We start from the raw sequence: 24,441 nt of genomic DNA, 5'->3' as shown, positions 1-24,441 counted from the left end.
TTTGGTCTGGACTGTCACTATGGGGCACAGGGTCAAGACTGATTTGCAAATAGCTGGGTCCAAACTGGGGTGGTGTAGTGAGAAAAAGAACAATGAATTTAACTCAGATCTTTAGACTGTGGGAGAATGTTTGCATTGTCAGCATTCCGTCCATCATTTGTTTGCTGTAACAGTTTTAGCCCTAAATGGGATGGGTATGCCCAGACATAGGTCCGTTGCTCACTGTGCCACTGGATACAAGCTAGCCTGGCTGAAGAAGGGTGACATACCCTGAAACCGGTCCCAGGATGCTTGTTTCCGGTCCAGGGAGGACCTGGCAGTTCAGTCTGGACTGTTCCCATGGGGCAAAGGGTCAAGACTGATTTGCATATGGCTGGGTCCAAACTGGGGTGGCATTGTGGGCAAAAGAATGATGGATTTAATCCAGATATTTTGACTGGGGGAGAATGTTTGCATTGTCAGCATTCCTTCCATCATTTGTTTGCTGTAACACTTTTTGCCCTAAGTGGAATGGGTTTGCCCAGACGTGGGACCCTTGTTCACTGTGCCACTGGATTCAAGCTAGCCTGGCTAAAGAAGGGTGACATACCCTGAAACCGGTCCCAGAATGCTTGTTTCCGGTCCAGGGAGGACCTGGCCTGGCAGTTCGGTCTGGACTGTTCTCATGGGGCACTGGGTCAAGTACGATTTGCATAAGGCTTGGTCCAAACTGGTGTGGCATAGTGGGCAAAAGAACAATGGATTTAACCCAGATCTTTTGACTGAGGCAAAATGTTTGCAGTCAACATCCCGACCATCATTTGTTTGCTGTAACACTTTTCGCCGTAAGTGGGATGGGTATGCCCAGACATGGGTCCCTTGATCACTGTGCCACTGAACTCAAGCTAGCCTGGATGAAGAAGGATGACATACTCTGAAACCTGTCCCAGGATGCTTGTGCCCGGTCAAGGTAGGACCTGGCAGTTCAGTCTGGACTGTTCCCATGGGGCACAGGGTCAAGACTGATTTGCATATGTCTGGGTCCAAACTGGGGTGGCGTAGTGGGCAAAAGAACAATGGATTTAACCCAGATCTTTTGAGTGGAGAGAATGTTTGTATTGTCAGCATTCCGTCCATTATTTGTTTGCTGTAACACTTTTTGCCCTAAATGCTCACTGTGCCACTCAGAACATGCCACTCATTCATCAAAACCTCAGTGGCTTCAATGTAGTCACTGCAGTGGCAGCTTGGCAGGGATATCTATGTAATATATAGTGGGTGGTCCTACAACTAAAGAGGCCATAGCCTCCACTGAATTGGCTGGCCACCCACAAGGGTCTAAAGTATGCGTTTAAGTACTTTCTGGTCCAAAAAGTGGCAGTGTTAAAATATTTAGTGGATGTTAGGATGGCAACAGCTTTATAATAACATTTGAATTACATTGCCATTGAATTCATGGACAGGGCCTTGCTGCAGCTGTGCACAAACTAATTGTTTGATTGGCTAGGTGGATAGACGGGCTCACCCAAAGTCTGAGATGTTGGGAACAAACATTGTAGTTTTTGCATTATATACTTAGTTCAGATTGAAATTATTTTATATTTGTTTAATCTCCTTGAAAATGTCCAGGTAATGAGTTAGTTGTGATCAAGCCTACTTAGTTATTGTTGTTTGAGTTAGAGGATCATTTGAACAATTTGTCCCTAAATACTAGCATAATGGCTGAAGAGTTTATAATCAATTTCAGCGTCTGTAAACGTAATGGGAAATAAGAGGTATATGGAATTTGAATCCAATATTTTTGTTGTACGGTGGAAGGTAATCCATCTTCTCTTCCCAAAAGTATATATACTCCTATACTTTAGCTTTGTCATTCAAGTACTTTGCAATTAAATGTCATTGTTATGATTGCATGTATTACAAGTTCTGTTTCAAGAGTCAGTATTTGTGTAAGCCTTGTTGACATCTGAAAAAATATCTTTTAATACAGTTCACGTATTTCACCTTTTTGAGTTTGAGACAGTCAAAATAAAATTATTTTACTAATAGGTCCAATGTCATGTTAAAAATATGGATACCATAATACCAACTTTAATAACTCCCTGCAGATATAACGAAAAAAAGTCTACACAAATATTACCATTTAAACATCAGAAAGCCATCAACATCAAAAAGAAAAATATTGAGTTAAATGTCAATTTAAAACAACAAAAATAATGATAACCAATAAATTGACTACTATGCCATCATTATAATAATAAAAAATACTCAAACACAATAAAAAACATATTGCAATGTAAAATTTAATGTAACTTTATTAAACATATATATTAAATGGTGCATACAAATTACCTTTGATTTAAGTGTGTTTCATTCATGCTAATATTTTTAAAATGTATGGCCAAATACAACTTTAACCAATCAAATTCAAAAACAAAACAGTTAACAAATAGGAAAATAGAGCTAATTTAAACAAAGTATATATTCCTGAACACACCAAGCGCACAAATTGGTGCACAGCAGCTCACACCAAAGGAGGCCATCACTCTGTCTGAATGGCCAACACTTTATGTGAGGAAAGGAACTGCATCCTGAAAAGAAGTGTACTAACACTGTATAACAAAAATCTAAACCACAGAAATCTCAAATGTAATTGCAAAAAAGGGGAAAAACTGAAGTACTGCACAAATCAACAGCAAGGCAAAAAAGAAGAAAACAATTGTAAGTATTACATTCAAAATGCTATACATAATTGACTTTTAACCTCACAACACAACCAACAATAAACATTTGAAGGATTTAAAACTATATTTTTCCTATTTCTCAAATTTATATCATTCAAAAATTCCAAAGTGATAAATACAGCTACATACAAAACTTCACAGAAAGGGAAACTCGTATTACCTTATATTATTTATGCATATACTAAAGAGAGAACCACAAACGAAAGAACTTTCTGGAAGTAAACTAAGTACTACTCTACTGGCTGTCATTGTCTTCAGACTACTATTTATTTTTTATTCCATATTTTTATTGATTTTATCATGATATGGGTACCATTACATATGAAGTATCAGTCAGTTTGCAGAGATAGCAGCACGCATAGACATAAATATTGAGGTGAAAAAATACTAAAGCTCATTGATACAGTGGACTGAAAAAGCTTATTAATTATTCTGTTCAAGGCAATATAAGGGTTCTCTCTCAATGAAATGCATACAGTACAGTAATAACATAGCAGCATAATACTCATCTAGGATCTGAGACATGCTGGATTAAGCTGCCATTAATTAAAGTTCATCAATATTACTTAAAATCCAAATAATTACTAAAGTGCCTTGCTTGAACACTCCACAGGTATAGCCAGCACTGCATATGTAGTGACAGTATGCAGTACATCGATATTAGCAGCCTATACAGAATAGGCACCTATTTGCCATTGGTGCCATATTGTAAGTCAGATGCTAGTAAGATCAACAGAGTAGAGCTGGAACACATATATTACAACCCATAATTCTCAAGCAGCCACGGATGAAGCCCTAGAATCTGATAAAGTGTGATCATGCAATCCTCATACAAGCCCTAGCTCTGCCAACACTGATGCATGTTATAGACATAAAACACGGAGGGGTCCATTAAAAATTAAAACACGTATAGGTTCAGCATACATGACCACCTTGGATAATACATGACTACCCACCTTCTCTACTCCTATATTAGATCTGGTTGTCTCAAACCTGTTCATGCTCTCCATCTACTCTGCTACTGGGTCCCAAATTAAATCTCCTTATTCCATGTTTTACATGGCGAAAAAGTTTGACCTCCACTCTATGAATGTAGGCGAATCTGGGCAGATCCATTCAGATGCTATACACATTCAGGCTATGGCGCTGCCATGAGGAGCACATAAGTTCCCCCTTTATAAAGTCCTTGATCCTCACTAACACCCAATAAAATTTCTTGGGGAGTAATTTTGACCTGATGTTTGAGGATTAATCCAAAAAAGACTTCAATTTATTTTAAATACCTAAATAACCGGGGACATGCACTATACATGTGGATTATGACGGCTCCTTCAGTCTCACGTCATTGTCACTTTAAATACAACCTCTTGCCCCACCTAAACAACTTGTTTGGTGTATAGTATAAATCAAAAGCCATTTTCAAGTGTTGACTTTTGAGTCTGGCAGTCAGAAATGTCTCTTTACATATCTCAAGTGAACGCTTCAGTACTGATCCCTGTCAGGATCCACTTCATATTCTGGATTTCCATATCATCTGACAAGCCCTGTGTTAGAGCATCATAAATTTGCCTGATCTGCCTTGATCCACCACATCTATAACCAAGCATTTAACAGTCAATATTTGATTTTTATCTAGTTTACAGAAATAATCCCAGATCTGGAGATTCTTATAAAGCTTCTCATTGCTCAGTCCAAACATGTCTTGAAGCTCCAAAAAGGAGCATAGTAGACCCTTATTATAAAGATCCCCTAACTTCAAGATCCCACAGCACTCATACCTCTTACACATGCCATCTTGAAATATACTTGGAAGGGCAGGAGAGCCCCACTAAGGACTATAAAGATCCAGCTTGCAAATATTACTCTTCCTTCTAAGCTAATGCCAGACCTTCAATGCCCCATCCAACATTTTAAATGTGGTCTTCTTATAATAGCTTCTCTCTAAGTTCCTTAAAAAACAGCTCTTGACCTCTGACCCCAGTGTGAGTTGATATATGGATGGAGCCGCAACAGGGCCAATATTATGGGTATTGCTTGTTATCAAGATAGCAAAGTGTTGCAACATACAGGCCCAATAATGTAATACAAAACTAGGGACTGCACATTCTCCTCGGCATTTAGGGAGAATCATAACTCTCAACTCTCTTCTTGTCTTCATGAACTGCCACATACAGCTATAACAAAGACCTTCCAGCTTAGTAAACCAATGACTATAAATTTCCAATGGAATAGTTCTAAATAGGTGTAGTACTTTTGGGGGTGAACAAGCATTTTTTCCAAATTACATCTCCGCTCAATGTTAGATGCAGATTAATAATCCAATATAGATCTTGTTGAGCATGGGCCTAGATTCAGTTTCAATATCTTCTCCAGAGTGGGTGCAACAAACATTCCTAGGTGAGTTGTCTCTTCTATCCAGTGCTGATCCCCAGCATTAGCGTCTTCAGTACTTATCACTTCGTTCTTACCCTCATTGAGATCGTTCCCTACGATAGCACCAAATTCATTAGCTTCCTCTTCAATAGCCTTTGAAGCATTACAGGGGCTGCAATGTCGTCGGAATACATTAATACTTTGTAGTCTATTTGAGCTACTATGACTAGTTGAATCCCACTGTTGCTTTCCAATCAGCTAATAAAAGGATCAATGTATAAAGCAAACAGCAGGGATGAACAAGGACACCCCTACCTTGTTCTTTTGGTGATAAAAATCTGATCCAACCCCTTGCCCATAATCTGCACTTTAGCCATAGTTGCTTGATACAGAGCCCTGATAGCGTTGATAAAGCCCGGACTGAGTCCCTTCCACCTCAAAATCTCCCAGAGGTAGCCCAGTGAGACTAATTCGAAGGCCTTGTCTGCATCCAACAATACCAGCCCCATAAGTCATTTTATTATTGGAGCTATATCTAGTAAGGTAATTACCCTGCGCACATGGTTGACCGTGCCGTGACCGTGCCGTGACCGGGAATGAACATGTGTTGATAAGGGGAGACAAGACCAACAATAACCTTCCCCAATCTGCTAGCCAGGATCTTTGCATAGACTTTAGCATCTGCATTTATCATCAATTTAGGTCTCCATGACTCGGGGTTCTAAAAGGGGATTGCCTTCTATTTAAATAACACAGTGTTCGTATGTTCCTATGACGCCAGTATTTTCCCTCTATCTGCGCAGCGTGAAAAGTAAGGAACATTTACTCTAGGAGCTTAGGGAGGAATGTCCTGGAAGCCTACCCCCTATCCAATGATCCTACTGCCTCCACCAGCTCTTCAGTAGAGATTGGTTGTCTCCTCTAATGCTTTCACCCCAACTGAGCTGAGAAAGCAGACATTGCTATCTGGTTGTGATGAAATATCATCTGAATATATCTCTGTATAGTAGCATCTAAATACTTTGAGGATCTCTGTAGGAATTTTGGTCTTATGACCATGTTTGTCACATATAGCATCCACCCCTCTTTCTACCTCCCTCTGTTTGATACGATGTGCCAGGAGCCTGCCAGAGCTCTCCCCATATTCATAACAATCAGCCCTGTAGGTCTGGTATTTAGCGGCGACATCCTAACTATATTTCACATTGATTCTGTTCTTTATAACTGCGGGTTGTTGTGTTTCTATCTAGGACCCTAATTTCGATATTCCCGATTTATGCCCTTATGTGGTTATAATAAATAGTATCCTTATAAAGGCATAAGAATCATATCCATGTCTAGTCATAGCCCATGCAGTCCAAATACGGCAAGGCTACTCCCATAGACTCCTAGAAAGCACAACGTGTTCTTTAAACAAACCAAGCCTCCAGAAGCCCGGGAAATCCCCCTGCTTTTGTTTTGATTTGCACAAGAACTCCTGGAGTCCAGAGAGAACTGTTAGTTCTTAGTGACGTCTTATGTCCAACCTTACATCAAACCCGGCACCTTTCAGGTATAAATATACCAACGTTGCCTTAAGCAAAGACACGGTGGTTTGGAGCAGAGCGGCTATTTACTTGCCCGGAAGCCCAGCTGATGCGAGAGCCGAAGGAAGCCGCCCCTCCCCTTTTGACGCACTGAGAAAGACGCTGTCTTTTTCTCCGAGCGAGAAAATCCAGCTCCGGTGTTTCCAGTCATCCTTACGGGTTGCTGGGAGATCGAGTCCTGAGAGAGAGATACAAGACCTCCTACATTCTAGAACCAAGGTACGGAGCTGACTAAACCCTTGAGAGAATTCTTGATTCAGATTCTTGGCAAAAACCAACTTAACTTAAACTGCAACTTACTTACTTCTTCCCACGTATTAGGCCTAGGTCAGGTACACCAGGGTAGGCGTATCTTAGAAACACCAGTTGAGTACGTTAGTCAATGTTTTTATGTATGTATATATTTTATCCATTTTAAAGTATCATATGGCTAAGAAACCATATCAATGCTTTTACAGTATTATTTTATAATACTCCTTTTACTGTGCCTACTTTACTTCATGATAAGTATTGCAATTGTGGCAACTCATTTCTCTTGCATGAGAAAGAAGAGTGCTCAATAAATAACACTTTTTATTGAAAACGCCCGTCTCTCTATTTCTCTGCACTCTGGTGAAACTAAGTATGCACGATTGACTGAGTGAAATAACCGTCTATTGTTTTCACACGACTCTAGAGATATAGGGCCCGATTCACAGAATGAACTTAAGACTCAATCCTAAACTTACTACTATTTTGCTATTCACAGAATGCACTTACTACTTTTGGCATTGACAGAATGAACTTACTAGTTTTGGGATTCACAGAAGGTAGGATTTTGTCTTAAGTCTGTCTTAGTCTGTCTTAAGTCTGTCTTAAGTTTGTCTTAAGACAAACTTAAGACAAAATCCTAACTTCTGTGAATACCAAAAGTAGTAAGTTCATTCTGTGAATGCCAAAAGTAGTAAGTGCATTCTGTGAATACCAAAATAGTAGTAAGTTTAGGATTGAGTCTTAAGTTCATTCGGTGAGTCGGGCCCATACTCTTTATTCTGTGGGAGAAAAGTTGTCATGTTTATGCGGTTGTCAGAAACGAATCCCTTCTTGTCTAAATCAGGAGAGTTAACTCTTTCCTGAACATTCAAGAAAGTTTCTAGTGACCTCTGAGCTAGCTGGCAAAACTAATTAAGTCTAATATAGTCAGTAGAGACCTAGATGACCTCAGTCCTACGTCTACACTGCTGTTTATATTATTCCAATGCGCCGAGCCTATTAGGAATATAGGAACTACACTACATGGCGCCTAACGTTTGGTAAGGCGATAATCTAACGCAAGACATTAGAGTAACTCAGTCCTGCTTTTTCACACAGACCCTTTTTCCCGTAAAAACTCCAAAAGACGTCTGGAGTGGGTAAAAGGTTAATATCCGCCGGAACTTAGTAGGAAGAGATTCCTGTGTATTAGTTTTTGGTTTAGTCAACGTTGAAGGATACAGTGTTCCAAAATATTGTGCACCTAATCTTTGTTTCCTTGAAACTTGCTCTGCAAAACAAAAAAACCTTTCTGTTAGTAAAATGCTGGAAGGTGATGAAGAAAGAGATGCTTTAGCAGCTCAACTCCTAGCGGATGACACAAGTCTCCAAGATGAAGACCCGAATGCTATAATCATTCCGGTAAATGTAAGAAGAACTATAACTCTTAAACTTATAGAAAATGGACTATCATCGAGAGGTGGTACAGTCATATTTGTGGTAGAGGCCCATGAATATCGGCAGACAGAGGTATTCTATTCATGGATACATTTTCCAGCAGCACACGCTGTGACACAAGATTTCCACTATTACAAAATAGAGGAACCTCCGGATGAATACGCTCCTTTCGAGGATGTTGAAATCCCACTAACTTACCAAGAGCACCTGCTCTGGTTTAATGGCGCCCTAAAACATCAAAATCACATCACCAGGCTCGGTCCACTAGGTAGACCAGGAGCCATGTGGCCGGTTCTAGCCAGCTACACACCACATCCTGACATTGAAAAAATGTCAAACTGAGAACTTTTAGCTCAACTAAAACAACTAATCAAAATAAATAGACAATTGGTCCAATTTGTCATGCGGACTTCAACAGTCCAACCAACAATAAAAATTGCACAGACCACCCCTCACCAGGGGAACACAAATAAAATCACACCACAGAATATACAATCAGCCATTGGCAAAATACCCGCAAAACGGAAACAAATTCCATTCTCGTTAGCCCAGAAAATCACTCAAATAGAGGCAGGATTTCCGGATACTACACCTCATGAGAAACACAGAATTCTGACTACCTGTCTTCCAATGGGGATCGCACCACATGTGGAGGACTGTGACACTTGGGGCACAGTCTTTGCTTCGATTTACACAAAAACACATGGTGTTCCGTCCATGGCGGTTATACCAGACGTACTAAGACAGATTCAAAATGAATACGGTCCAGAACCTGCTTTAACTCTGGGTATGAAATTACTGAAAGACTTCAAGCAGGTCTCGCCTATATTAATAGCCAACATAAAAGGAGGAGCAGCATCTGTGGCGTTCTGCCAGAAATTGAAAGAAACAGATATGACAGAACAACCTTTTGAACTTGCCAGAATCATAGCAAAATCCTATGAAGAACTAGGTAGAGATAGTTTGGGTGGAAAACCAGTAAAACCCCAACTACTTGAAAATCCTGAAAATTTTTTTATTAAAAATAATCTAAACACTCCAAAAAAGAGTTGGGATGGAAATAAACAATCCACTCCCAAAGAAAAACGATTCCAGTCCAGAGGAAGGTCTCCTCAATGGAGAGATAGCTCTCCAGAATGAGGTGGCAAGTCTCCCCAGAGGGAGCCCTCTGAGAAAAGATACAACCTTACAGATAGGGATAAATTAAGAAAACCTGATAGATATCAAGATATTGATACACGTCCCTCTCGATCTTTTCAGACTTCCTCACAGAAATCGGAAAGAAGCGGACGGTCAGAACACAAAGAAGAGCACGTCAAGTCCAAAGACAAGGAACCTGCTCATCACAGTAAAAAGTTACAATATCCAAGAAAGAAGGTAGCAAGTATTAAAATAAAACATGCTGATAATTCTGAGGACACAACTGAAAAACGGAGAGTGGGCCCAGACAATGCTAGACAGCACAGCAGAAGTAACCATAGCTCGCAAGATCCTGATGAATCTTCTGGAGACAGTGGACACGAATGAATACATTCAAGTGGAAACTGCAGACACCAGAGTTAGCAAACCCCATAAATTATACGAAATAACATTGCGTATAGAGGGGGACAAAACTAGGAAAATAAGGGGTCTCTTTTGGGATAACCTTTCTAAAGTCTATGACATCCTGTTAGCTGAGAAAGACTGGCCACCAGAGTTTGTCAGGGAGTGCCCTCATGGCGAACAAATGATTATGCCTGCCTTCTCAAATCATATTCCAATTCATAAAAAATACACATTTGATAGAAAATGGGCAGTGGACCAAGCTACTGCATTATATAAAAATCATGTAGGATGGAATGAGGATTCTCCTCACCATAAAATCCAGTTAAAAAGTCAACCTACTGCACAAAGGCAGTACCCAGTTAAACAAGAAGCTAAAAAGCAAGTCAGGGAGATCTTAGATCAAGTTGAATATCAGGGGGTGATTGAAACATGCACCTCACAAATGAACAATCCTTTGTTTCCTGTCTCCAAGCCAGACGATTCATATCGTCTAGTTTTGGACTACAGACACCTAAACTCCTGCTGCAAAACATTTGCAGTACAAAACTCACACAGTGCACCACTAATGAATAACATTGTGCGTAAAAAGTATAAAACGACATTAGATATCTCAAATGGCTTCGTTTGTCAAAACATTGCACCTGAAAGCAGGTATTTGACCGCTTTCTCAACAATGGGGTCGCAAAAACAATTCTGTCAACTCCCACAGGGATTCAAGAGTAGCCCAGGATTATTCTCAGCAAGGGTAACAGAGTTACTACAAATGTATGATGATGAGGCATTATCTTATGTCGATGACATCTATCTCACAGATGATGACCTGGAGACACACTTGAAAAGAGTGACCACCATAATACTTGGGTTCGCAGCTGAAGGGTATAAATTCAACTTTAAGAAGTCACGAATTGCCCATCTAACTGTCCTGTTTTTAGGATATGAATTATCAAGTGAAGGCAAAAGCCTAGCAGACAATTTCTTAGAGAAATGTGCTGTACTCCAAGCACCTAAAACGCTGAAGAACTTACAATCAATACTAGGTTTCCTGAATTTTGGAAGAACATACATTCTAAATTATGCAGAGAGGGTTAAACCTCTCTATGAATTAATAAAACTTGATTTCAAACCAATTAATTGGACTCATAAACACACAGAAATTTTAAGATAATTACAAACAGACATGTTAACTAAAACAAAAACAGGAAGATGCGGATTCACGTACCTGACCTCGAATGAGGGAAAAACGGAACCAATAGCTTACAAATCACACTTGTACACACAAGCTGAAATGAAATTCAGTTCTGCTGAAAAAATTCTAACTGCGGTTCAAACTGCTGTAGCAAAAGAAAGAGCCATAGTCCAAGGGAGAAACATATCTGTATTACCAGCAGAATCAGCCCTTGAGGCTGTAACAAGACTATGCAATCTGAAAAGTGTGGCATTAGATCCAAAATGGATACAATGGGAAAATTATTTTGCTGCAGAAGACGTGAAACACACTTTTGACCCGACAATGAAAAAACTAGAAAATCTAGAATATGAAGAAGAATATCCTCTGCCAATCGAAATTCTGCCTCTCGAACAATACACCTGTGTAATCTACATGGATAGATTTGCACAACATTATGATGTGGATAAAAAATCCTACAATGCAGCGTGCGCGATTGTTAAAGGTCGCTGGCGCTTTGGTAAATTCAGACCTATGATTACAAAAACTGAATCACTCAGAAACTGTTCAGCTCAGCGAGCTGAAATAATATCTTTAAAGATGGCGCTTGAAAATGCTGATCGCGAATTCCCCACACTAATAGTGTGGGATTCGCATTTCTGCGTCAAATCTTACAATAATGACATGCAGACATGGATCAAGAACGATTACAAAGATGACACAGGTGCCACAATAAAGCATAAAAAGCTCTGGGAACAAGTAGTTCTTTTACAGAAAGAACTACAAAAGACTCACGTGATACATACACTGAGTCATCAACGTGATGGCGTTCACGTTGCTTGGAATTCATTGGCTAACAGAGCCACAGCAGAAGCGGTTCAACCGGCTTCCGTAGCCACAAAAAAGCGTTCAAAAAAACACGTAGACGGGGAAACCATGCTGGCGGTAAAAGCCTCATTAAAAGGCGACTATGCAGCATTACCTCTCGGCTATCCACTGAATAATACATACATAATTGATGCAAACTCCGTTCCTTTTGCTCAAATCCCTGGAGTGGGAGACAGAGTCATTCTAAACACGAACCGGAGAGTCTTATTAGTAGCAGACGCACATATGGGAGAGGGTCTAAGGCACCAAGAGATCGTGAAATCTCTAAAAGAATTACAATCAGAATACTGGATGAGCCTGCAAAATTACAAATTTGCAAAGGTTTGTCCAGACTGCAACCAAGATCACAGTCGTGAACCGGACCAGACTACTGCCAGGACACCTCTAAGCATAAGGCTATCTATACGCAAAAATCCAGCAGGAGAAATGCGATTCCATAAATATTAAGACTAGATTTACTTAAAATGCAGACACCAGCGCTCGTCTGATGCCAGAACTGTTATAAAAGATTTGCGAGCCTTTATCGGCACATACGCAATTGGCATGCTACATTCTGATCAGGGTCCTGGGTTTAGCCCTCGAGCTTACAAAAAGGCCATGACCAGCATGGGCATTGCATTGCGGTACTCTTCTCCCTTCCATCCTGAGGGAAATGCAGTAGTGGAAAGAAAAAACCGTGACATAAAGCAATCTATAACGGCGAGGGTATTAGGTTCTGGTGATGGGTGGGTCAAACATTTAACAAGTCTCCAACGTAGTCTTAACAATCTGCCAAGAAATTCTCTAAAAGGTTTCACTCCTTACGAACTATTGTTCGGCACTAGAATGCACATCCAGGATCTAGATTGTCAGACTTCAGTGGTAGAAGAAAAACCCTTTGATATCAAAGATCATTTGGCTGTTTTACAGGACTTAAATGAAACAAGAAGAAGTCTGAGTAATATAAAGTTAAAGCCAACAGCCACTGAAGAGAAACCACCTGTCTCAGCAAGACCTGTCTGGATTCCAAAGATTGGGGATCTAGTCAGAGAGAAGATCGCGGTGAAGAAGGAATTTGGGCCTTCTTACAGAAAAGCAGTACCTGTCTTAGCTGTCGGCGGAACAAGATCAGTTGTACTACCGCCCCTTGCTGGTAAAAAGGAAAACCGAGTTGTATCCATCGACCTGGTAAAACCACAAACATGTGGCCAATAATAAGTAGTAGGCCCAGTGGACTCCCAAGAAATAGCAGAAGACCAAATCTTGCTACAATCCAAGAGGTTCAAACTGAGAGACTAATCACATTTGATAAACCTGCAGTGAATAAAAAAGGACTATGCAACAAAGCCATGGAACTTGTGCCTCTTGAAACCTAAATTGCAACAGTTCGTCAAGAAACACCTGTCTACAATGATGTAGCCTCAGACTATGCTTATGAAACAAAGAAAAATCAAAAAGCAAATGAAAATCCGGAAGCAATTGCAACAATTGACAGAACTGCATCTGGCTACTTCATCAATTTCGATGACTTTTCTGAAGATCCAAGCGAGCCTGAAGAAACGCCAGTAACAAAACTTTCCAAGACAGAGTGACTGAACTCCTTCATCAACTAAAAGAAACCTATCTGATTTCACCATGGATTGAATTTTGGATTGTGTTAGGTGTACTTTTCCTCCTGCTTTGGCTCATCATGTTTTTATGTTTGGGAAAATTCATTGAAGGAAAATACAGTACAATGGACACAGCAAGTCAGAACATCAACTTGGTCCTAAAGCCTCACAAGTCATCTCACATCGAGAAAAGAGAACTGTCATCAGTGAACATCTCAGCCAATCCAATACCCGGTGGGGTAGCATGGGACAAAACAGATTATGAAATCTATGGCCCGATTGAGCTCTTGAAATATCCACACCAGTTCAAGGTTTCATTAAGTGACTTTGTAAAACCAAGTACTTTCTCTGATGATTGGGACTTTGAAAATATTAATAATATGATGTCAGATTTAGTAATGTCTGCCAAATTTACAGAACATGATTACTTGCAGGGTTCATCAAATTATGAAGAAATGTACTGTTATAATCATTATGGTCATCACTATTTGCATAAATCTGCTCAACCTAGAAATGTTTTTAATTATAACCAATGGGAACATTGTGCAACACCGCCTAAAGGCAGCTCGAAAACATTTTATGAGAAATTCCCATACTTCTCAGGGTTTAACACAGGTGATGCAGAAACGTTTTATTTTAAAATGTTAAATAAGACAGGAATTAAAACAATGTTGACAAATACTAAATTGATTTATTCTGAAACATTTTATGGAAAAATGACTACAATTGGTTTTGAATTTTGGAAAAACAACATTGAAACAAAAACCATCTGGGGTACAAAAGACTGGCAGGTCCAAGGTTTAGAAGCATTATTTAGAGCCAGCATGATCCCAGAACAGATAATATTCCTGAATGACACTATTCAGCAAACAACCTGTCTTGGTTTAGCCAAGATAAAAGACTTAAACAAACCGTCTATTCCGAATCCCATGCCTGATAGTAATAGCACTACAGATGTGGAGATAGACGTAGCCCATATTTTACACCAAAACAGAACAAATCCTGATTGGAAAAAATGGTTGATCTGGCACACAGACACAAATAACTGTCAAGATAGATTCCTGAACAAAACACAGGGGTTTAAACAGAACAGGCCAGACCCAAGATATTCCCGGAGACAACATCCAGGGATAGTTACAACATACAGTGTAGGGAAACTCTGCCTCGAATGGCTACAGAAATCCACACTGGCTGAAATTAAGCAAAACTTGACTTTACTTAAAGAAGGTGATGACTTGCGAGATTTCTTACTGGGACCTCGCAAACAGCGTCGAAAACGTTTCATATACGTCGGTATATATGCTGCATACAACGAAGCTTGGAAAGTAACGCAAATTGAAACTGCTGAAAAAATACGAGAAATTGATCGTATTCATTTGGAAAAATCACTATCTGCAGTGGACAATGGGTTAACAACTCTGTCCTCCAGAATGTATTCACTGGAAAGCATTGTATCATCAGCTATTGATATAATAGAGCAGGACTTGCTAATGTTACAACATGGTCAGTCCCAATTACGTTCTATTGTACAGCTAGGCTGGACGTTGCAAAACCTGCGTTCAGGCTACGTGCCATGGCGTTTAATCAACGTAACGTCATTATTCTCTATCTTTAACCTTACTGATAAACAAATCAGTTTGGCACAAAAAGGAGCAGACTATACGATTCTGAGCATTGAAAAACTTGAGAGATTACCATTGACAATGTTAGAGAGACCTGTCATTGAATGGATAATACATGGAACAATTACAATCCCAATAACAACTTTCCAGTTTAAGTATTGCCAAAAATATATGCCAGCAGGCCTGTATGAAAGGTTGGGTAAAGGATACATCAAGTCAACCTGGAATTTACCTTATACACACAAATGTTATAGTGAAGGGAAAAAAGAGGTATTTCTTAGTGGTAACAATTGTAAAAAAATCGCTAAACGGTACACTTCTGTGTCAAGGTATTAACTTGCATGGAGCCTGCGAAGGGTCTTCAAATAACCTTTCATGTCACCTGCACGGCACTCCTGCAACACAGATAGAGCCATTTTTTAGATAGCTTTCCAACGGCAGTTATGTTCTAATAAGTGACCACAGCTGTTGTGGCATGGTGCCAGGAAAAGCCTATCTCGTGAGCGTTAGTTCCATGGTCACTTGCTGTATGCAAGTATTGTATCCAAACAGCAATCCAGACATGAGGCAGCAATATGGCCTTCTTTGAATATCTCTTCTATTCGAATTGATACTTTAAGCAGAATGAAGTCTATTCTTTTACAGACAAATGTGCCTTTAACCTCGTCCAAAGAGACGTATGATCTGCAAGTCGCAAGGACAGCATAGAGATACATTCCCTATTATCAACAAATTGCCCCATGCATTTCGTAGAAATGTTAGGTCACATTTTAAACATATCTGATACCAGTGGCATCGCACATGTATTTAAGACAATTTTTTCGGGACTGTTTAGCACCCTTTGAAACAGTTCTGGGCATTTTTCGGAATTTTGTCCATTCCTTTTTCGGCGGCCTGCATTTTCTTTTGGGACTCGTAGCAGGAATTTTATTTTTGATCCTTCTGCTCCGATATGGCAAGCCAAGCCACAGACAAAACTCCAGCTACAATGGAAGAAACGATCCTAGCAATACGCTACCGAGACCGCATCACTAAAGTGCTCGGATTGGCCCGGCTAAGAGATCTTAGTGCAACCTGGATTCTTTCAATCAGACCAATCTGGCAAGATTGCATCTTACCTGTGCTTTGATGTCTGCTATGCGGAGAAGAATGCTTGTTAGACGTCTGTCTTACACTACCATCAGCAGTACCAATGGATATCGATACTTTGCTAGGTCCGGTAACAACTCATGCAACGTGTTGTCCCCAGCCGCTACCTATTCTGATGACTGCATTTGTCGAGACTTCACCATTACGAGTAGGTGGCGGTGAAGTACGAGAGGAAAGCAGCACTAAACAGGTACAACTATCTGTGAGCATTGCTGATCCCGACATCGATGATAGCAATCATTTTCACATATGCACAATTTCAGCATTTTCGAACTTGGTCGAAATTTCACCTGATGTTGTAGACCAATTTTTCGCAAGCCTGTCTGATATGATGTTCTCCCCTAACAACAAGAATAACTTTTAAAACAATGAGCCCACAGCGTTCCCTGAACTCTGAATTCGGCCTTCAATTTTGATAAACAAAACTACTGTAAACATTTGGAACTATTTTTTCCCCTGAAAACGAAATTATTTTTTCCACTTCCAAAATATTTCCTTTTTTTGACACACAGTAATCTGCTTAAAGTAGAACTATTCTTAGAGAACAGAGCTTCTATTTTTAGAGACACTTGAGACAATATTTTACCTCAGCCTCTAGCACATTTACAGTATTGTATAAATATGTGATGAAATGGTCTCAACCTTCTTTTCTGTATTCAGAGCCATTTCATGTGTAATTGTCGCTATTCATTCAGCTGATATATATATGCATTTAACTGAATGATACCACTGCTTGAAAAAACGTACAGTACCAATACTCATTTTCGTGTATATACCATACACCATTTCAAATGCGATTTATGTATTTTGGGGTGGGTTGGAAAACACACATGCATCGTTATATGTTTAATATTGCTTATTTTTTAGTAATGATGGACATTAATACGTGGAGTGGGTGTTGTGTTTCTATCTAGGACCCTAAATTCGATATTCCCGATTTATGCCCTTATGTGGTTATAATAAATAGTATCCTTATAAAGGCATAAGAATCATATCCATATCTAGTCATAGCCCATGCAGTCCAAATACGGCAAGGCTACTCCCATAGACTCCTAGAAAGCACAACGTGTTCTTTAAACAAACCAAGCCTCCAGCAGCCCGGGAAATCCCCCTGCTTTTGTTTTGATTTGCACAAGAACTCCTGGAGTCCAGAAAGAACTGTTAGTTCTTAGTGATGTCTTATGTCCAACCTTACGTCAAACCCGGCACCTTTCAGGTATAAATATACCAACGTTGCCTTAAGCAAAGACACGGTGGTTTGGAGCAGAGCGGCTATCTACTTGCCCGGAAGCCCAGCTGATGCGAGAGCCGAAGGAAGCCGCCCCTCCCCTTTTGACGCACTGAGAAAGACGCTGTCTTTTTCTCCAGCCGAGAAAATCCAGCTCCAGTGTTTCCAGTCACCCTTGCGGGTTGTTGGGAGATCGAGTCCTGAGAGAGAGATACAAGACCTCCTACATTCTAGAACCAAGGTACGGAGCTGACTAAACCCTTGAGGGAATTCTTGATTCAGATTCTTGGCAAAAAACAACTTAACTTAAACTGCAACTTACTTACTTCTTCCCACGTATTAGGCCTAGGTCAGGTACACCAGGGTAGGCGTATCTTAGAAACACCAGTTGAGTACGTTAGTCAATGTTTTTATGTATGTATATATTTTATCCATTTTAAAGTATCATATAGCTAAGAAACCATATCAATGCTTTTACAGTATTATTTTATAATACTCCTTTTACTGTACGTACTTTACTTCATGATAAGTATTGCAATTGTGGCAACTCATTTCTCTTGCATGAGAAAGAAGACTGCTCAATAAATAACACCTTTTATTGAAAACGCCCGTCTATCTATTTCTCTGCATTCTGGTGAAACTAAGTATGCACGAATGACTGAGTGAAATAACCGTCTATTGTTTTCACACAATTCTAGAGATATACTCTTTATTCTGAGGGAGCAAAGTTGTCATGTTTATGCGGTTGTCAGAAACTAATCCCTTCTTGTCTAAATCAGGAGAGTTAACTCTTTACTGAACATTCGAGAAAGTTTCTAGTGACCTCTGAGCTAGCTGGCAAAACTAATTAAGTCTAATATAGTCAGTAGAGACCTAGATGACCTCAGTCCTACGTCTACACTGCTGTTTATATTATTCCAATGCGCAGAGCCAATTGGGAATACAGAACTACACTACAGGGTTTCTGTGTGATTTCTCCATAGTCTGGCCCTACCTTTATTGGCCTTGCCAGATTTTTTTCAAATTTAGAGAGATCATCATGGAGTTCCAGCATAAACAAATGCTTACAATGTTGCTTCAAAAGGCTAATACTCAGTGTCTCCACCCTCATTCCTACTTTAAGGGAGTCCCATACCATCTTAGTGGCAGCCATACCTTGATTGTTCATTAAGAAACCCTACAACCACTCACACATATGTTCCACGTAATCCTCATCATTTAAAAGTTTCCTGTTGAATGTCCAAGCCCTAGATTGTCTTTCTACAAGTGGATTGTGATGCCACAATTCCCTAGGGAGGCATTCAATTCTGACCTGACCTGCTAGAATCACCAAGACAAAAAAGTAGTGAAGGGGCACCAGCTTATTATGGGAGCAAAAAAAGTGCACCCCACAATTATCAACCAGTCCATGATCTTTAATAACCCTGGGCGGAGTATGGGGAGTGGCACTCCGTAGAGTTCCAGGGAGTTTGAAAAAAAATCTGTGGAACTATGCTTCGCTCCGCCTCAGCCCCACAAATATTTTTTTAATATGCGTAAAAAAACATTTACCTTGTCTTCTCTGCCGTCTGCGGGTCGCCCTCCTCGCCGCAATGTATCCTCTCTCCTGGCTCTCCTCCTTGCCGTCCTCCTCCTCCCCCTATGTTTTACGTCTTGTGTGAACTGCACAGTTCAAGCAAGATGTAGAACGTAGGGAGAGGACGGCAAGGAGTAGAGTCAGGAGACACCAAGGCGAGGAGTAGGGCGGCCCGCAGATGACAGATGATGGGATCTAAATTCGATAAACACGTATTATTGGCCTAATATATACAATATAACCCCGTAATTATATAATCATATAATTAAAGTTTACTATGATCACATATTAACCAATGATTCACTTTTGCCTTGTTTGCTCCTATCGACATGACCGGAGCCATTTTGTTTTGTTTTCCTTTGTGCAAGTGCTGTTTCCCTGAAATCACGTGATTACGCTTTCTGCTCGAAACCACAACGCCGCCAAGCTGCCTACTATAGTTGTTAGCTTGTAGCTCAAGGAAACCCAAGGTCACACCTGCCCTTCTTGTGGGATGCGCACATTCTTGTAGAGCCCGTTCCTGTACTCCCCGGGCTACAGATAGACAGGGAGGCACCTTACTGACCTGCCCCCGGAAAACTTAGGCCTAGGCTACTGGCAAATCAAATGTGCCTTATATGGGTATTCCTCTTGGCTTGCGGACACGTTGCATCTTTCCTTGTAGGGTGTCATCGTGAACGCATGAAACGTATATATGCTTTGTATTTTTAACATGTAATCAGTCTCCTCTGCGCACCTCCGAAGGTTGTGCAGACCGAGGCTCCCCTGTCAGGGCTTGTATTTGATGAATAAACGATTGAACCTTCTCCATTGCCGACTGAATTATTATTATCGTTAAAGGCATATGGGCTATTGGTAAGTATAGTAAACACACGAAAGATGTCACAGGTCTCTGTAAAATCCAGAAGCGATGTAGAACCTAAAGAGTATTCCACAAAGGTAACTGGAATAACAAGATTGATAGAGAGCAGGAGAGATACAGAGGATAGAAAATATTGAAATACAGTCCAGACTAGGAACTTGATTAAGAATAAAAAGTATCCATCAGCCCACTCACTAGAGGAACTTCGTCATCTGGGATTTCATGTTTGAAAATTGGTGTCCAAAAAGCCCTTCCTCATGGAGAAATTGAGGCTAGCTTGGGACCCAATGGTTGAACCCTCAACCAGAGGAGATGACAGAGTTGGAGGCTGATAGGGCTTAGTTGCAGTGCTCAAAGAAAGTATAGAAGAATATGTGAGACAGAAAGGATAATGATCCAGGTGATGTAAAAATGCCTATCTTGATGTCAAAGAGGAAACTTTATTAGGTCAGCCCATCAAGAGGACATGATTAAAAAACAGAGTGATAGTAGCAGAAAAAATAGTTTGCTATTTACCATAGATGTTATCTGGTCAACATGTTTCAGCCTTTAAAGGCTTTCGTCAGGACCTATGAATCACTACTGCAACACTTACTTTTTGTGCTGTGAAAAACAAACTACAGACATTCTCATGGGTGGTGTATCATCTCCTGTCAAAAGATATATAAAAGAACACAACCACACAGCAAAAAGTTATGGTCATTGTAGTAATTATCATATGTATATACATCGATTTATACAATATGTTCTTATTTGCAACTTACCCCAATTTTAGGGATGAAGAACCTCACCTCACCTGGCGACGGCTCAGGCTAAAGGAGGCCACGCACTAGAAAAGATTATTTAAAATAATGTGTTTCAGTTCATCTTATTGATTGGATCAAAATATCCAAATTTATTCCAGAGTAGATACAGGTAGGCAATTTAGGCAACCGTAGGGAAGATGACGTTAATTTTTAGAAATCCATCATTCCAACATCATCTATGTCTGGTCAAGTAACACAGGTAAAAATGTTGATGAAAATGTGTCTATAGCCTAAAGAAGATATGGGTAACACGTTTTACCCTCAGTGTGTTCTTTTCAGTTGTAAGCCTGTGCAGAATCATCCTGTACACCTTTAAGTAAATCAAACCCTCCCAAAGTGAGCTAGTTAGGATCAGAGAGACCAACACAGTCGAGCGCTATCATCATTATGGATGATGCACTCCTCGTATTCCACGTTCGATTTACCAATTCAAAAAGGTGTAGACTGGTCAAAATGAATCTCGCAGCTTGCAGCGCACCTACCTCTCCGTCGTTACCTCGTGCTTGTTCTGAGCCGAGGGGGAGGTGATGACCCAGTGCAGTGCGCAAGACTAAAAAGTAACCTAGCGGACCTGAGAGAGACTCGCCTTCTCTTGCGTCTTGATAGGTTCTGCGTGTCGTTCTCACGTAGACCAATCCTTTGCCTTACATTGGAGAGCGCCGTATGCTAATCTTAAGCCGCGTGCTACTTCCTGTTTAACCTGGCAGTTTACATTGAGCGGACCGCTCTGAGAGCAGAGACCGGCCCGACCCTGATTGGCCCTTACGTTCAGACCGGAAATATAAGGAACCGCCAATAACCTCTCGCCCATAGATGTGTAATATTCACTGTGGCTGGACGTTTATCTGTATGTTGATTGACTTTATCGTACGTGTACTCTGTGTGAAAGGGAATGGAATATCGCAAAGCCGCTGCCCAATGTTTCGTTTAATCCTTAATTTATTATTACACTCGGCAGATAATTGCAGTCGTCTCGTCTTATTCTGAGATGCCGTTTGCTCATAGTGTGGCAAGTGCTCTGTGTTTAAAGACACAGGGTGACATAAGTGTATCACAATGGCCTACTGTTCTAAGAAACATAGCACGGTCCATAATTAAGGATTAAACGAAACATTGGGCAGCGGCTTTGCGATATTCCATTCCCTTTCACACAGAGTACACGTACGCATTTTTACATCACCTGGATTATTATCCTTTCTGTCTCACATATTCTTCTATACTTTCTTTGAGCACTGCAACTAAGCCCTATCAGCCTCCAATTCTGTCATCTCCTCTGGTTGAGGGTTCAACCATTGGGTCCCAAGCTAGCCTCAATTTCTCCATGAGGAAGGGCTTTTTGGACACCAATTTTCAAACATGAAATCCCAGATGACGAAGTTCCACTAGTGAGTGGGCTGATGGGTACTTTTTATTCTTAATCAAGTTCCTAGTCTGGACTGTATTTCAATATTTTCTATCCTCTGTATCTCTCCTGCTCTCTATCAATCTTGTTATTCCAGTTACCTTTGTGGAATACTCTTTAGGTTCTACATCGCTTCTGGATTTTACAGAGACCTGTGACATCTTTCGTGTGTTTACTGTATAGTTGGGGGACAAGATGCCAATAGGTCTATAAACTAATTCCCCTCGGGCTCTTCTCCACTCTGTAGTTCTATACTATTGGTAAGTATAGCCCGTTAGAATTAATTTTGAATCCTTCAGTTGGCGACTCCGCCGGGACTCCGCGATAGGGTCGTCCCATCCTGTAAACAGGGGTGACGGGACAAGGAGGAGTTCTGGCCGAGTGGGTGGACAGAAAGAGGATCCTGATTTGTGGTTTGAAAACAAGCCGTTCCACTCTCGAGCCCAGTATCCCTCCCAGCTACTGAAGACCCTACGCCGGAGTCCTACGGGCTTAACCCGAGAGAAGAACAGACTGTGTCGGTTTGTCTAGTTGTCGGCAGTGGAGAATTCGCAATCGACCTGAGTGCACCAGGTGAGTGATATTTGTGTTTGGATTGGATAAGGATCACTGAATAACAGTTAACTGTCTTTGTTTGAAGGTGGCCGGGGAAGCCGGACCACAAGGGAATCTGGGGATCTACCATTGCGGTGAAGGGGCTGCGCGGGTGGATACCCCACAGACTTGTTTGGTGAATAATTGAGACTACATCTGATGCCTTAGCGGAGTGCGGCGATGCTCGCTCAGCCGAATTCTCTCCGAGAAAGCCCTGGGAGCAACTGGGTAAGCTAGGGTTGTGGAAACGTGTCCAGATGCCCGGCCTAACCAGAACAGGACCATGGGATGACCTGTGAGAGAGTTCGTGGTTCGCCTATCAGGTGCTCTCAGAACAGTCGAATGACTGTTCCTGTTTGATGGGGTTTTGTTGGTCTGGAATTCTTTTGAATCGATTCCCCGAACAGGAGTAGACGGGCTCTGTTCGTATCTGAAGACGTCATTTGCATAGATTTTGAAGAACATTTGCCTTGCACTGTTTTTACAGCACTTTATTGTGACGATTGAATGAAAACTGAATGAGTGTATGATGGGAAGGACGCGTCTAAGTGTGTAGATGTTTGTTTAGTTTGTGAACAAAAAAATTGCATCATGCCTTGTTTCAGTAAAATATGTTTTGGGTGCTGCTGCCGGCGAGGTACACGGCTCGAAGAAAAACAGCCTGCCCCTCCCAAGGGTAGTCCCAGTTTTGATATGTATGTTAAACATGGGTTACAACCGATCCTATTTAATACCCTTTGGAATAGGTATACGAAGGATAATTTGGAGTTGCAATGGCCTCTTACAGGGACCTTTGATGAGAAAAATATTAATTACATACAGAATAAATAATTTATGAAGAAGAGCCGTCAGTCAATGTTTGACTCCTTGAACTTATGGTTGAAGGAGGCAAAAAGCCGACGGATCAGAGACGAAAAGGTGGGAAGGCTGAAAAGTGGACAGACAATTACCCAAAAGGCAGTAGCATACGATAAGGGAAAGGTGGAAGAAAATATTGAAAGCATGGATAGACAGTTTCGATTGGAAACAAATAAAAGCTATGTGGCAAGACCAGAGACAGGGGATGAGTTAGAAGATTTACTGGAAGCCCGACCACCTCCTCCGTATGCTCCACAAGGGTTGTACCAAGCCGTACCTTTAGTATGGGCAGATCAGTTGGGAGCCGCATCGAGCGTAAAAACACCGATAGGGGCGGTTGCTACGGCCCCCACTGGAGGATCAGGACTTGATGTTCCGTTTTCCCCTCCTTCTCTTCGACAAACTACCTCACCCTTAATATCCCTTCAACCGGATGCGGCCGTCCCCTCTCCTTTGCACCCGGTGTTTCTCTCCCCTCTGACTCAGACCGCTTTAGATCTTCGTAATACAGCTGGCCCAGGAGCCACGCCCAAGCGACCGTTGTCTGACTTGAGTGATCAACGAGCTTTCACTCGGTCGTTGTTGGGAATGGAGGAAAGGAGAGCTTTTATAATACAGGCATCCCAGTGGATGCGGAATGCTATTTATAATTTAGAAGATATTTGGAGCACCATGAAGGACTTTGAGCCAGTGGCACAACAGCTGGCTTTAGAGAGCATGACGATCCGATTGATTTCCTTATGGGAATAGCATTTTGAGGAAGGACTTCCACCTCAAATATTGCGT

Source organism: Lissotriton helveticus, chromosome 3_1 (genome assembly GCF_964261635.1).
Source record: "Lissotriton helveticus chromosome 3_1, aLisHel1.1, whole genome shotgun sequence".
Classification (NCBI taxonomy): domain Eukaryota; kingdom Metazoa; phylum Chordata; class Amphibia; order Caudata; family Salamandridae; genus Lissotriton; species Lissotriton helveticus.
The sequence above is the reverse complement of the archived record's forward strand: the minus strand, read 5'-3'. Positions refer to the sequence as shown.